Source organism: Suricata suricatta, chromosome 7, assembly GCF_006229205.1.
Source record: "Suricata suricatta isolate VVHF042 chromosome 7, meerkat_22Aug2017_6uvM2_HiC, whole genome shotgun sequence".
In the NCBI taxonomy this organism is placed as follows: Eukaryota; Metazoa; Chordata; class Mammalia; order Carnivora; family Herpestidae; genus Suricata; species Suricata suricatta.
In genome coordinates, this window is record NC_043706.1 from 45,126,824 (window position 1) to 45,144,008 (window position 17,185).

Sequence of the window (17,185 nt, forward strand, 5' to 3'; positions counted from 1 at the left end):
CAAACACTCCCAAAATAAACTTAGATTGTATTGCAGTTTCACTTAACAGTATATAAAATGCTGTGTTGTGACAGGTATCAATTATCCATTAGATACTGAATCAACTTTTCTTAAGCACTACTAACTGCTTGCTTTTCTTGAAATTTTTAAACATTTATTCATTTTTGAGAAAGAGAGGGGGCGGGAGGGAGAGAGAGCATGCACAAGCACATGAGCAAGGTAGGAGCAGAGAGGCACAGAATCTGAAGCAGGCTCCAGGCTTTGAGCTGTTAGCACAGAGCCCAACGTGGGGCTCAAATTCATGAACCATAAGATCATGACCTGAGCTGAAGTTGGCTGCTTAACTGACTGAGCCACACAGGCACCCCTAAAATATAATTTTAAACTTCTGAGAAAGATGGTAGAGTAGGAGGACCTCATCCCACAGATACAACTAAAAAGCCACAAGTCAGTGTAATAACCCAGAAAATAATCTAAAGGTTGGCAGGACAGACTATCCACAGATAAATGTAAAGAGGCCACATCAAAGATGTAAGGAAAGGCACAGACGTGGTTAGGAGCTAAAAGTACTCCTGATACTGTTCACAGTAAGGAGGGACAACACACAGGCAAGGTGAGGAGAAAGAAATAGACCCTCACACCAGGTATCCCAGGCATGGGGAACCCACAGGGGGAAGATGAATCTCCATAACATTGGGCTTTAAAAAACAGAGGGCCATAGTTTTGCAGATTTCTAAAATCAGTGAAGCTTTCTACCTAGAATTTAAAAATCAGTAGACTCAGCTATAGGAGAGCTGGGAGGGCCATGGGAAACTGAGTTCCTGCCCTTAAAGAGACAGCACAACAGAAATCTCTGTGGAGATACAGCAAAGAAGCAGCAGTTTGAAAATGTCTGGGGTGTACAGGATAGAGATTTGTTTATTTATATCAGGGTGTACACTGGACGGGCAGAGATCATTAGGAGACTTCTTGAGGAACAAAGAAGCTGGTGAGTACCATTTACCTACCCTGTGCCCCAGCCAAGACACGCAGACACCTGTGGGAACCAGTGCCACATCAATACTCTGCACCTAGCTTGTTAACAACACACCTAACCACAAGCTCTTCTATAGATCTACACCCTACAACAGTGCCAGGTTCTGGAGAGCAGGGGAAATTGCACTGCAAGACATTAGAGTAAGTCTTCTTCATAAGGCCATTACTTTATAAGACCAGGAGACACAGTGGACTTTTCTAGCACATAGAAATAGACACACAGAGTTAGACAAAATGAGGAGACGAAGCAGTACGTACCAAATGAAAGAAGTGGACAAAATCACAGCAAGAGACATAAACGAATCAGCGATGAATAATATACCTGATGGAAAATTTAAAGTAGGGGTCATAAAGATAACCACTTATCCTGGACTTGAGAAAAGAGTGGAGCCTTCAGTGAGACCCTTAACAAAGATACAGAAATCCATATCCAGGAGACTTAGAGAGCCCTCATCAAAATCAACCCAAGGAGCCTCACACCAAGACACAGGAATTAAAATGGCAAAAAGTAGTGAAAAGAGAGAATTTTACAGCAGTAAAAGAAAGACAACCGAAAAGACAAGAGAAACTCTATAAGGCTATCGGACAATTTTTCAGCAGAAACATTGCAAGCTATAAAGGAGTGGTTTGATATATTCAAGGGCTGAAAAAAAACAACCTGTAATCAAGAATATTCTATCCAGGGGTTACCTGAGTGGCTCGGTCTGTTGAGCATCTGACATCAGCATAGATCATTATCTCACAGTTTGTGGGTTCAAGCCCTGCATTGTGCTCTGCACTAAAAGCACAGCACAGAGCCTGGGGCCTGCTTCAGATTCTGTGCTTCTTGCTCTTTCTCTCTCTCTCTTCTACTCCTCCCCTGCTTATGTTCTCTCTCTCTCTCTCTCTCTCTCTCTCTCTCTCTCTCTCTCTCTCTCTCTCAAAAATAATAAATAAACATTAAAAAAGGATACTCTATCCAGAAAAGCTATGATTCAGAATAGAAGGAGAGATAAGTGTCCTAGACAAATAAAAGTTAAAGGAATTGGTCACCACTAAACCAACTCTACAAGACATGGTAAAGGGGACTCTTTGAATGGAAAAGAAAGAGCATATATAGGAGGAAGACAAGTAAGAAGCAAAAAATAGCAGCATTAAGCATAACTATACAAATGACTTCAGGAATTTATGAAATAAAAAGATATAAAGTATGATGCCATATATGTAAATGTGGGGGGGTAGGAGTCTGAATGGGTTCAAACTCGAGCTACCATAAATTTCACATAGACTGCTAGATGAATAAGATGTTATATATAAACCTAGTGGTAACCACAAATCAAGTTAGTAATGGATATGCAAAAATAAAGAGAAAGGACTACAAGTACACAACAGAAAGGTAGCAAACTGTGAGAGAAGACAACAAAAGGAACAGAACTACAAAAAGAACTAAAAACCAAATAACAAAATAATAATAAATACTAACTGTAAATAATTGCTATAACTTAAATTGACTAAATGTCCAATCAAAAGATATAACATGACAGAACAGATTAAAAAAAAAGCAAGGCTAATCAAGATGCTGCCTGTAAGAGTCTCATTTCAGACCTAAAGATACATGCAGACTAAAAGTGAAAGGATAAAGACTTTTTCATGCAAACTAATATGAAAAGAAAGCAGGAGTAGCAATACTTATATTGGACAAACTATATTTTGTAAAAAAGACTATAAACAGAATGAAAAATAGTACTTTATAATCAGAAAGGGGACAACCCAACAAGATCATAACAATTATTTATTTACCTAACATGAAATCATCCAAATATATAAAACAATTAGAAGCAAACATAAAGTAACTAATTGATAATTATGCAATAATAGTAGAGAGTTTTAACACCCTATTACATCAACAGAAGGATTATCTAAACAAAAAATAAACAAGGAAACAAGAAAACAAGGGCTTTGAATAACACCCAGGACCAGATGGATTTAACAGATATATTCAGAACATTCTATCCTAAAATAGCAGAATACACTTTCTTTGCAAGTGCAGATGGAACATTCTCCAGAATAGATTACATATTAGGTCACAAAGCAGGTCTCAATAAACACACAAAGACTGATGTCACACCATGCACATTTTCTGACCACAACACTATGAAAGTAGAAGTTTAACCACAAGTGAAAAAAATCTGGAAAGATGACAAATACAAGAAGTATAAACAACATACTACTAAACAGTGAAAGAGCCAATGAGGAAATCAAAGAAGAAATTTAAAAAGTACATAAATTCGATGAAAATTAAAATACTATGATCCAAAGCCTTTGAAATATAGCAAAAAAAGTCCTAAGAGAGAAATATATACAATACAGGCCTACCTCAAGAAACAAGAAAAATCTCAAATATACAACCTATTTCACACTTACAAGAGCTAGGAAAAAAAGAAAGAAATGAAGTCTAAACCAGCAGAAGAAAGGAAATGATAAAGAGTAGAGCAAAACTAAATGATATAGAAACTAGAAAAAAAAGAACAGATTAATGAAACAAGGAAAAAAATAAAACTGATAAATTCCTATCCAGAATTAAAAAAAAAAAGGCAAAGAGAAAAGATCCCAACAAATAAAATCACAAATGAGATAGGAAGAAGAACAACCAACACCACAGAAATACAAATAATCATAAGCAAATATTATGAAAAACTGCATGCCAAGAAATTCATGCACATAAATAACAAACACAAATATGAAAAACCTGCAGCTAATGTCACTATTTGCAGAAGATTTGAAACCAGACATAGAAAACTCAAGAGACTCCACCAAAAAACCTGCTAGACTGATAGGTGAATTCAGTAAAGTTTCAGGATACAAAATCAACATAGAGAACAACCTGTTGCATTTCTCTACACTAGTAATGAAGTAGCAGAAAGAGAAAATAAGGAATCAAGCACATTTACAATTGCACCAAAAACAGTAAGATTCCTAGGAATAAACCTAACCAGAGAGGTGAAATAAATGTATTCTTAAAACTATAAAAAAACTGATTAAAGAAACTGAAAATGACACAAAGAAATGGAAAGACATTCCATGCTCATGGGTTGGAAGAAAAAATATCATTAAATGTCCATAATGTACAAAGAAATCGACACATTTAATGCAACCCCTATCAAAGTATCAACAATACTCTTCACAGAACTACAAAATATAGTCCTAAAATTTGTATGGAACCACAAAGGATCCTGAAAATCCAAAACAATCTTGAAAAAAAAAAGAATAAAGCCAGAGGAATCATAATCCCAGATTTCAAGATAAACTATAGGGATGTAGTAATTAACACAGTATGATATTGGCACAAAAAGAGACACATAGAAGAATAGAAGAAAATAATTGGCCCAGAAAAAAACCTACAATTGTATGGTCAATTAATTTAGGATGAAGAAACAATAAATATACAACAGGGAAAAAGATGGTCTCTTCAACAAACGGTGTTGGGAAAACTGGGTATCTACGCGCAAAAGAATGAAACTGGACTACTTTCTTACAGCATAAACAAAAATAAACACAAAATGTATTAAGAACCTAAGAATGAAACTTGAAACCTTAAAATTCTTAAACGAGAACATGGACAGTAACTTCTTTGAAATCAGCCATAGCACTATTTTTCTAGATATGTCTCGCAAGGCAAGGGAAACAAATGCAAAAATGAACTACTGGGACAACATCAAAAGGAAAGCCTTCTGCGAAGCAAAAACAACATTCAACAAAACAAAAAGCCTACTGAATGAGGGAAGATATTTGAAAATCACATATCTGCTGAAGTGTTAGTATCCAAAATAAATAAAGAATTATATAACTCAACACCTAATAAATAATCCAATTTAAAAATGGACAGAAGACAAAAACAGATAATTCTCCAAAGAAAACATATAATTACCAACAGATACATGACAAGACATGCAATATCACTGATCATGGGGGAAATGCAAATCAAAACAACAATGAGTTATCTCTCACCTCACCCTTTTCAGAATGGCTAAAATAAAAACAAGAAACAACAAGTTTTGGAGAGGATATGGAGAAAAAGGAACCCTCCTGCACTGTTGGTAGGAATGCAAACTGGTGTAACCCCTCTAGAAGACATTATGGAGGTTCCTCAAAAGTTTAAAAACAGAACTATCCTATGATCCAGTAATCACACCATTAGGTATTTACTCAAAGGATACAAAACACTAATTTGAAATATATGCACCCTGATGTTTATTGCAGAATTATTTACAATAGCTAAATTATGGATTAGCCCAACTGTCCATCAATAGATGAATGAATAAAGATGTAAGATACACACACACACACACACACACACACACACACACACACACAATGGGATATTGCTTAACCACAAAAATGAATAAAATATTGTCTTTTGAACAACATGGATGTAAATAGTGACTCTTATGTTAAGTAAAATAAGCCAGAGAAAGACAAATATTATGTTTCACTCACATGTGGAATTTAAGAAACAGAACAAACCAACAAAGAAAAAAGAGACAAACCAAAAAACAGATGCTTAACTCTAGAGAACTGATGATTACCAGAGGGTTGATGGGTGGTGGGATGGGTGAAGCAGGTGAAGGCGATCAAGAGAACACTTATGATGAGTGCTGAGTTATTTGCAGAATTGTCAAATTACTATAATGTACACCTTAAACTAATGTAATATTGTATATCAACTAAATTAAAAATTTTTTATATATATTATCTAATTTTAGTCCCTAGTATTGTTTTGAGGAAAGAAGAGAGAGGAATAAAGAGGAAAGTCTCATTTCATTGTTGCTTATATGAAACATTTTTAGAAAAACTACAGAGTAAGTGCATATATAATACAAAAGGATAATATACACATATTACTATACATATGCACATATGCATATGTATGTTATATAAATGAGTTAATATAAAATATATATTCACACTCATATGCACACAGATACATGCACAATATAAAGGGATTCTTAAAATTAACCACTAGCATGAATATACTTAAGTTCTTTTTATTTATTTATTTATTCTCGTTAGCTAACATACAGTATAGTCTTAGCTTCAACAGTAGATTTCCATGATCCATCATTTACATGTAACACCCAGTGCTCATCCCAACAAGTTCTCTCCTCAATGCCCATCACCCATTTCCCCCACCCCCACAAATCCCCACTCTTATCAATCATCAGTTTGTTCTCTGAATTTAAGACTCTCTTATGGCTTGCTTCCCCTTTGTTTTTATCTTATTTTTCCTTTCCTTCTCCTATGGTCATCTGTTAAGTTTGTCAAATTCCACATATGAGTGAAATCATATGATATCTGTCTTTCTCTGACTGACTTATTTCACTTATCATAATACCTTCCAGCTCCATCCAGATTGTTGCAAATGGCAAGATTTCATTCTTTTCATTGTGTGTATACACACACACACACACACACACACACAATATATAGTCTTTAGTCTTTATCCATTTATCAGTTGATGGACATTTGGGCTCTTTCCAAATTTGTCTACTGTTGATAGCCCTGCTAAAAACATTGGGGTGCATGTGCCCCTTCAAATCAGCATTCTGGTATCCCTTGGATGTAAATTCCTAGTAGTGCAACTGCTGGGTCATAAGGTAAACCAATATTTAATTTTTTAAGAAACCTCAACAATGTTTTCCAGAGTGGCTACATCAGTTTGCATCCCAAACAGTGCAAGAAGGTTCCCCTTTCTCCACATCCTCGCCAACAGCTGTTGTTGCTGAGTTGTTAATTTTAGCCACTCTGACTGGTGTGAGGTGGTATCTCAATGTGGTTTTTATTTCTATTTCCCTGATAATAAGTGATATTGAGCATCTTTTCATGTGTCTGTTAGCCATCTGGATGTCTTCTTTGGAAAAGTGTCTATTCTGGCTTCCACCCATTTCTTCACTAGATTATTTGGTTTTTGGGTGTTGAATTTGGTAAATTCCTTATAGATTTGGGACACTGGCTCTTTATCCAATTTGTAATTTTCAAATATCTTCTCTAATGCCATCAGTTGCCTTTTAGTTTTGTTGATTGTTTCCTTGGCAATGTAGAAGCTTTTAATCTTGATGAGGTCCCAATAGTTCATTTTTGCTATTATATTCCTTGCCTTCAGAGACATGTCAAGCAAGAAGTTTCTGTGGCTGAGGTCAAAGAGGTTGCAGCATGTTTCCTCCTATAGGATTTTGATGGTTTCCTGTCTCGCATTTAGGTCTTACATCAATTTTGAATCTATTTTTGTGTATGGTATAAGAATGTAGTCCAGTTTCATTCTTCTGCATATTGCTGTCCAGTTTTCCTACAACCATTTGCTAAAGGGACTTTTTACCATTGGATCTTCTGTCCTGCTTTGTTGAAGAGCAGTTGGCCATATAGTTTTGGGTCCATTTCTGGCTTTTCTATTCTATTCCATTGACCTATGTGTTTGTTTTTGTGCCAATACTACACTGTCTTGATGACTATAGCTTTGTAATACAGGCTAAAGTTTGGGATTGTGATATCTCCAGCTTTGGTGTTCTTTGTCATATTACTTTGGCTATTCAAGGTCTTTTCTGGTTCCACATAAATTTTAGGATTGTTTGTTCTAGCTTTGAGAAGAATGCTCATGCAATTTTGATTGGAATTGCATTGAATGTGTAGATTGCTTGGGCAGTATTGAGATTTTAACAATATTTGTTCTTCCAATCCATGGACATGATATGTTTTTCCATTTCTTTGTGTCTTCTTCAATTTCCTTCATAAACTTTCTATAGTTTTCAGCATACAGATTCCTTACCTCCCTGGTTAGTTTATTCCTAAGTATTTTTATGGTTCTTGGTGCAATTGTAAACGGGATTAACGTCTTGGTATTTCTTTCTGTTGCTTCATTATTGGTGTATAGAAATGCAACCAATTTCTTTACATTGATTTTATATCATGTGACTTTTCTGAATTCATGGACAGCTCTAGCAGTTTTTTGGTAAGAGTCTTTCAAATTTCCAATGTAGAGTATCATGTCATCTTTGAAGAATAAATGTTTGAATCCTTCTTTGCCAATTCTGATGCCTTCTATTTCATTTTGTTTCTGATTGCTGATGCTAGGACTTCCAATACTATGTTAAACAACAGTCGTGAGAGTGGACATCGCTGTTGTGTTTTTCCTGATCTCAGGGGGAAACTTCTCAGTTGTTCTCCATTGAGGATGATATTAGCTGTGGGCCTTTCAGATAGGGCATTTGGGTGTTAAGATAAGTTCCTTTTATCCTGACTTTCTTGAGAGTTTTATTAAGAAAGGATACTGTATTTTGTCAAATGCTTTTTCTTCATCTATTGACAGAATCATTTGGTTCTTACCCTTTCTTCTATTATTGTGATATATCATGTTGATTGATTTGCAAATATTGAACCACCCTGCAGGCCAGGAATGAATCCCACTTGATCATGGTGAATAATTCTTTTAATTTACTGTTGAACTTCATTTGCTAATATCATGTTGGGAATTTCTGCACCCACGTTCATCAGAGATATTGGCCTGTAATTCTCCTTTTTAGTGGGGACTTTGTCTGATTTTGGAATCTAGGTAACACTCGCTTCATAGAAGGAGTATGGAAGTTTTCCTTCAGCTTCTATTTTTTGGAACAGCTAGAGAAAAATAGGTATTAATCCTGCTTTAAATGTCTGCTAAAATTCCCCTAGTAAGCCATCTAGCCAGGAGTCTTATTTCTTAAACGATTTTTGATAACTAATTCAATTCCTTTGCTAGTTATGGGTTGTTCAAATTTTCTATTTCTTCCCATTTGAGGTTTTGTACTGTGGGAGTGACTAAGAATTTGTCCATTTCTTCCAGGTTGTCCAGTTAGTTGACATATAATTTTTCATAGTATTCTGTAATAATTGTTTGTATTTCTGTGGTGCTGGTTGGCGATTTTATCTATTTGGGTCTACTTTCTTTCCTTTTTGAGAAGTCTGACTAGGGGGTTATTAATTTTGTTTATCCTTTAAAATAATCAGCTCAGATTATTGATCTGTTCTACTGTTTTGTTTTGTTTTGGATTCTATATTGTTTATTTCTGCTCTAATTTTTATTATTTCTCTTCTTCTGCTGGCTTTGGGCTTTCTTCACTGTTGCCCTTTTAGTTCTTCTTGTTGTGAGGTTAGATTGTATTTTGGGACCTTTCTTGCTTCTTGAGATAGGCCTGAATTGCCATGTATTATTTTTCCTTAGGATTGCCTTTGCTGCATCCCAAAGGGTTTGGATTATCATGTTTTCATTTTCTTCCATATGATTTTTAATTTCTTCTTTAATTTCCTGGTTGGCCCATTCATTCTTTAGTAGAATGTTCCTTAACCTCCATGTATTTGGGGGCTTTCTAAATTTTTTCTTGTGGTTGATTTTGTTTCATAGCATTATAATCTGAAATATGCATGGTGTGATCTCAATTCTTTTATACTTATTAAGAGCTCTTCTGTGACCCAGGATGTAACCTATTTTGGAGAATGTTCCATGTACACTCAAGAATGATGTGTATTCTGCTGCTTTATAATGGAAAGTTCTGAATATATATGTTAAGTACATCTGGTTCAAAGTCCTTCCGAGCCATTGTTTCCTTATTAATTTTTTGCCTAGATGATTTGTACATTGCTGTAAGTGGAGTATTAAAGTCTCCTACAATCACGGTATTATCTATACATTTATTTATGTCTATGATTGATTGACTTATGTTTGTGATTGACTTATTGGTTTCCATGTTGGGGACATAAAGATTTATAATTATTAGTTCTTCTTGATGGATAGATCACTTAATTATAATATAATGTCCTTCTCCATCTCTTGTTACAGTCTTTGTTTTGAAATCTAGTTTGTCTAATGTAAGTATGGCTACTCCAGTTTTTATTATTATTATTATTACTTCCAGTGAGCACTTCCCCTCACTCTCAATCTACAGATGTCCTCAGGTCTAAAATGAGTCTGTTGGGGTGCCTGGGTGGCTCAGTTGGTTAAGCATCCGGCTTCGGCTCAGGTTATGATCTCACTATCTGTGGGTTCAAGCCCCGTGTCGGGTTCTGTGCTGACAGCTAGCTCAGAGCCTGGAGCCTGCTTCAGATTCTGTATCTTCCTCTCTCTCTGACCCTTCCCTGCTCGTGTTGTCTCTGTCTGTCTCTCAAAAATAAAGGACATACAAAAAAATAAAAAAATAAAATGAGTCTGTTGTTGGCAGCATATTGATGGATCTTGTCTGGTTTGGTTTTATTATTGTTGTCATTGTTGTTTTTGATATGTCTTTTGATTGGGGCATTTAGTCCATTTACACTCAGTGATTTTTGAAAGATATTAATTTAGTGTCATTGTGTTATCTGTAGTTTTTTTGCTTGTGGTGATATCTCTGGTCCTTTGTAGTCTTTGCTGCTTTCCACTCACAGAGTTCCCCTTTGGATTTCCTGTAGGGCTGGTTTAGTGGTCATGAACTCTTTAGTGTTTATTTTTTCTGGGAAAGTCTTTATCTATCTTTCTATTCTGAATGACAGCTTTGCTGGATAAAGGATTCTGGGCTGCATATTCTTCCTCTTCAGTACATTGAATATTTCCTGACACTCCCTTCTGGCTTGCTAAGTGTCAGTGAACAGGTCTGCTACTACCCTTTTATGTCTACCCTTGTAGGTTAAGAACTGTTTGTCCCTAGCAGCTTTCAGAATTCTCTCTTTATCTTTGTATTTTGCCAGTTTCACTATGTCATGATGTTGACCTATTTTTGTTGATTTTGAAGGAGTTCTCTGGGCCTCTTGGATTTCAATGCCTGTTTCCTTCCCCAGATTAGGGAAATTCTCAGCTATAATTTATTCAAATAAACCTGCTCTTTTCTCTCTTCTTCTTCTGGAAGCCCTATGATATGGACATTATTTCATTTCATTGAACCACTTAGGTCTCTAATTCTCCCCTCATGATCTAGTAATTTCCTTTCCCTTTTTTTTTCCGGCTTCCTCATTTTCCATAATTTTTCTTTTATTTCATCTATTCTTTCCTCTTTTCCTCCATCTTGGCTGTCACTGTATCTTGTTTATTTTGCACCTCATTTATAGCATTTCTTAATTCATCATGACTATTTCTTAAGTCTTTGATCTCTGCAGCAATAGATTCTCTGCTCTTGTCTATGCTTTTTTCAAGCCCAGCTATTTGTCTTATGACTGTTACTCTAAATTCTTGTTCAGGTATTTCTTTCATATCTGCTTTTGAGCAATTCTCTGACTGTGATTTCTTCCTGGATTTTCTTTTGAGGACAATTCTTCTGTTTCATCATTTTGGCTAGGTTTCTTTTATCTTCTTAGATAACTTGTTATGTATCCTGCATATCCCAGTACTACTATATTATAAAGGGTTATACACTGTCCAGGGTCTGGCACTTGAGGAAATGTTTTTGGAGTGCGTATGTGTGCACTGTGTTGTTGCATATTTGGCTGCTCTATCCCACTGTTCAGTCTTCTACAAAGCATGTCCTTGCTCATAATGATAGATTGTTTAAATCTTCCACCAGTGTGCTTTGTTTTGTTCACTGAAGTAACCCTGGTTAAGAGAAAAGAGCAGAGAACCTGATCCTGTACAAAGAGAAAAATGAAAGGGGCAAAAAACAAAAAACCCCAAGAAACTATAAGTCTTAATCCAGGCAGAAAGAGAGAGAGAGAGAGAGAGAAAAGAAGAAGATGATGATGAAAATAAAGAAGATGTGTATAAAAAGAATAAAAATGCCTGATTAAACAAAACAAAAAAAAATACATATATACAGTAAGAATTGACCAAAAATCAAATTGTAAAGTATGAGTCTGATTTCAAAGGAAAAGAAAAAGAAGAGGTAGAAAGAAAAAAATAGAAAATAGAAGAGAAGAGAAGAGAAGATGAGAGAGGGGTAAAAAGAAAAATAGACTAACATAAAAACAACAGGACAGTTGTCTGTTGGTGCCTGTGACTGGTGGCTGTGCGGTTCTGGAGGAGGAGTCATCTGCTTTGGTCACTGTCAATCTCACTTCGGTAGATAAGCAGTTACCAGGCAGGCACAGAGGGACAGAATTTGGTGTAAGCAAGTTCACCTCCATGAGGGGGGGGGGGGGCTGTCCTGGGCATAGGTGATGGGGAGAGAAATGGTGATCCTCCACTCTCCATATTTCCTATTCCCCATTCTGTGTACCAACTCAATATTGCAATCCACAGGCTCCCTTTCTCTCCCTTTTGTCTCTCCGCAGAAGAGGTTTCCTCTCCTCCATGCCTATGCTGTTTTATCTCCCCCAATTCATATACCTGCAACTCTGTCCTGCCAAGCTAACTCCCTCCACCTGTGGAAATCTTTCTGTCCCTCTGCAGACTGATTCCCTCAGTGTCTCAAGAGTTCTGACCCCAATATAGCTCTGTTTGAGGGACCAGGGAAACCCCAGTCCCCGCACCACCACTCCTCTGATATCTGAACATACCTCATCATATACTGATTTTCTTAAATGTCATAGGAATCAAACACTTATTTTGTACATCCACCTGAACATACACACACCTAAAAATAAATGGCCACATTGGAAAAGATAAAAACCAAAATCCAAACTGAAAAAAGAATCACAATGTCAGAATATAGATAAGCCCATTTCTTATCTAATGTAAATGGGCCTGTCTCTCTGATTAAACATTGAACCAAAAGCCAGAGCCCAATTATTTATATAAAGAAGCATCATAATCTTTTTTTTTAATCATTTATTTTTGAAAGACAAAGCATGAGCAGGGGAGGGGCAGAGAGAGGGAGACACAGAATCCGAAGCAGGCTCCAGGCTCTGAGCTATGAACACAGAGCCTGACTGGGGGCTTGGAACCACAAACTGTGAGATCATGACCTGAGCTGAAGTCAGAGGCTTAACCGAGTGAGCCACCCAGACACTCCAACGAGGATCATAATCTAAGCACCATGACTCAAAGAAGTTGAAAATGAAAGTAAGTAGAAGTACTCCAAGAAAATGCATACTTAAGTATAGCAGAGGCAACAATCCTTTTAAAAAATAAGTTTTAATTTTATTTTACTTATTTTGAGAGAGAAAGAGAGAGACAGAAGGTGGGAGGGAGGGGGGAGAGAGAGAGAGAGAGAATTTTCTGGAGCAATAAAACATTTATATGTCATAGAAAACCCCCCACCCTGCCATGCCATTCTTTGCTCTACACCTTCCTCAATAGATTGTCATCTAGAGAGCAGGCACTCCCAGTTTTGTTCCTCATGACAAATGTATCACATCCACACAATTCAATTAAGGTGTCAAGTAGGTTTTCATGTCTGATTTCCAGGACTTTTCTTCTTAGCCCCAAAAGAAATAAGTATTGATTTAGGGAATGTCTTTGGAAAGAATCTAATAAATATGTTCTTATATATAGAAAAGAGAAGAAAATGTGTAAGATGTTTTTCTAACACTGTACTGCTCTATGATTTTGTACATAAGTCTTTTTCTCCCAAAGTAAGATTTACAGTTAACTCATCTACTCTGTCAATTTCAGTTTGGGATTTTTCTGCTATATTGCCTTCTTATTAGCCAGCACACAACATTAAATAAATAGCAACGTGCTTCCACAGAACATGGAGCTGCTAAGCAGGTATGAGATGAAGAGTGTTTTGAAGATGTTCGAAAACTGATTGCAGTTTTGAGTCCTGGCTCAGCATGTACTATCTGTGCAAAATTGGACAAGCTGTATGTCTTGTCTTTGTCTCTCTTTCCTTATCTGCAAAATAAGTGATAACAGTATTTAATTCACAGGGGTTTTTTGAGGGTTCATAAAACACCTAGACCAGGTCTGAGAAGATCAGTCTAAGCACCAGCTCAATTTTATCATGAGCAATACACTCACAAAATCATATGAGAGAATGGACTATAAGTAATCTTAGAGTTCTCCTCTTAGGATGAACTGTATCTCAATTACCATAAAAGCCACCCTGTTTCCTAAAATTGATTGACAAATCCACAGGCAAATGTAATTACTGATACAAATTGGTACTCCAAATGGCCTTTGAAACAAGAAAATGGAATGCACTTAATTTCTATGTCATGATTTTAGGGAAAAGAGTTTTGCATTCTTTTTCTAATGTTTATTTATTTATTTTTAAGAGAAAGAGAGAGGAGTGAAAGGCAGAGAGAGAGGGAGACAGAATCTGAAGCAGGGTCCGTGCTGTCAGTGCTGAGCCGATATGGCCCCCAGGTACCCCAAGAGCTATACATTCTTTAAGAAAAGGATGGATTTTTTGAGGCAAATCTCACTCTAAAAGTATTTCTATTTCTATATAAATAGAATGTGAGTTGTACACGTTCAGCAAAATCTGTAACACACCAAAAATCTAATTATACATTAAACTTTAGGATCCAGCATTACAAGACATATTATAGTATTCTCTAACCTAGCCTGAAAATCCTGGGGGAAAGTTTGAATATAATGTTTTGCACCTGTCCATTTTCCAGATACAGGGATAAACATATATTAAAAGATCCCTAATAAATATGACTTACTTCTTATCCAAAGTTTCTCCTGTAGAAATTCATTCCCAATGTTCTAACTCTATTTGGAATTACTACTACTCCTATTTAGTGATTTTGATTGAGACAGAAAATATGAAATCAAAGATTATCACCACAAAGATGATAAACTCTGGAATTTCACCCACCTATGTCTGAAAGACTAGACATAGAAAATCAGGTTTTGCTGCAAGTGAAATGGGGAAGAAAATATCCTCCTTGGCTAGGAACTATACTACAGATTATGTTATAGTTTGGGAGACACAAAATTAACAAAATGTATGGAGATATTTAGGCAGGGAATAAATAAAGGGGAGGTGGTGTTGGGAGGTAGGACTGGGTGAAGCTAGAAATACAGGGTTATAGAACATAGAAAAACAGTGGAATAGAGCAGAGATACAGTGAGTTTTCAGGGGAAGCAAGTGAATCAAGGAAGTCAGAGGATTTATCAGTTATTATAACTTTTGCCTACAAAGATTGACATAAGTCACACAGGTTAATGCTTATTGGTTTTCAGATTTTTTGCAAAACTATGCAGATTGAACCTAGTAGAATCAACTGATTATGCAGTGTCATTAGGACTGAAAAGAGAGGCAGTATTACTTAGAACAGCTATTCTCAACATTGACTTCACATTATAATCATCTGGGAACATTTATATTTTAAATTTTTCAATGGAAGTAACTTTTGTGGGATAAGAAGTCATTATTTCTTTAATGAATTGTTTTATTAAATTGTGATGTATTTTTCAGAGGTAGGTGAAATATTGGTTAATTTCAACTTTATTTTTATTTTTTGAGTATAATTGACAGATGGTGTTAGTTTCAGTGTACAACTTTATACATTAGGCTATGCTCACCGCAAATCACCTGTCACCATGCAACTCTATTACAGTACCACTGACTATATTCCCTATGCTGTACCTTTTATGCCCATGACTTACTTATTACTTATTCTGCTTGTTTCTCCCTGTGTCCCTCCCCGCTAGCACCATCAGTATGTTTTCTGTATTTATAGGCCTGATTCTGTTTTTTGTTTATTCACTTGGTTCAACAAAATGAACTCATCTTTGTAACATCACAGATCCAGAAGGTGAATAGCACTACCAACCCAGAAGCTCAGTCAAGCTCTTTGTCCCCACCCTTTTCTTCATTATCCAATGGTTACTAATTTAATGACTTATTACACTATATTAAATATTCTTATACCACTTTTAATTTTGTAAAAGTGAAATCACCTGGTATACATTTTTTGTGGTTTGGCCATTTTTGCTCCAAAAAATGTTTATGCGATTCATTCTATTATTAGCAATAGTGCATCTTTTGTGCCCTATAATATGCCATTGTATGAATATTTGACAACTTTCATCCATTTTGCTCTTGAGGGACATTTGGGTGGTTTACAACATAGAATTATGAAGAATACTGCTTGCATGCCCTGTCTTTGTTCGGCATATGAATGCATTTTTGTGTAAATGTAACTAGAAGCTGTATTGATGAGATAAATACTGCCAGACACATTTCCAAATCACCAGAAACAATTTAGGCCCCTAAACTATGTGAGTGTTCCAACTCCTCTTCAGAGTCACCAATATTAGGTACTTTTAAAGTTTTTAATATTCTGACTAGTACATAGTGTTTTCTCACTGTGGTTTTAGTTTACATTTGCATTTCTAGGATGACTGATGATATTGAGTAAGTTTTCATTTTTCATGGCCACTAAATAGACTCTTTAATTAGGGACTTAATCAAGTTTCATTCCCAAATTATTTCTGCTGATTTGCAGGAAATCTGTATAAATGCTAAATATGAATTCTTTTTGTTGTATGTTTTGCAGATGTTGTTTGTGCCTTTTCACTCAGCTGAAGTGGTCTTTTGATGAACGTGAGTTCTTATTTTAATATAGACAAAAATATCAAGTTTCCTTTATGATTAAGATGTTCTTCATAAAACTAGAAATATTCAAGATGAAAAAATGTTTTTCTTATAGAACATATATATTATCTTGTCATGCAAATTGAGATCTATGATGCACCTGAAATTGCTTCTAGTATGAAGTAGAGGTTAAGAAGCATTTCTCCCCCTCCCTCTGGGTAACCACTGAATAATCACTTTTGCTAAGAGACCATTATTTCACTATAGATTTGTAGAGTCAACTTTGTAACAAGTCAGATTATCATATTTATATGAGTCTATATCTCGACTCTCCGTTCTTAGGACTAGGTTGTTTTGCAACTTTTATGCAATTATCACATTATCACTGTATGATAAATCTTGATATCCAATCGGGTGATTCTTCCTACTTAATTCTTCAAGATTTCCTTGCATATTCTTAAACTTGGAATCAGCATGTCAATTATGATAAAACAAAACATGCTGAAATATTGGTTAGGATTTTATTAGTTTTATAGATCAGTTTATGAGAAATTGACGTTATCACCATATTGAGTTTTCCAAACTATAAGCATCACACATTCTCTCACTTATTTAAGTCATCTTTAACTTTTCTTAATAGTGTTTCATAGTTTGAGGTGTAAGTGTTGTTTACAACAGATTCATTTTTACTCAATTTTTTTATTTTGTGAATATCTTGAGATTAATTTTTAAAATTATTTATGCTAATCTAA

The 17,185-nt window shown here is 35.6% G+C and overlaps 1 long non-coding RNA gene across 2 annotated transcripts in view; it reads left to right on the forward strand.

The window, feature by feature from the left end:
* LOC115297104 overlaps positions 1–17,185 on the forward strand; it is an 83,519-nt gene that overhangs the window by 34,313 nt on the left and 32,021 nt on the right. Inside the window, exons 1-2 of one of the 2 annotated variants that reach the window (XR_003911281.1) lie at positions 13,595–13,648; positions 16,396–16,442. This is a non-coding gene — a long non-coding RNA (uncharacterized LOC115297104). Of the gene's footprint in view, positions 1–13,594; positions 13,649–16,395; positions 16,443–17,185 lie in introns of those variants that run through there. The other variant, XR_003911280.1, reaches the window with a different exon arrangement.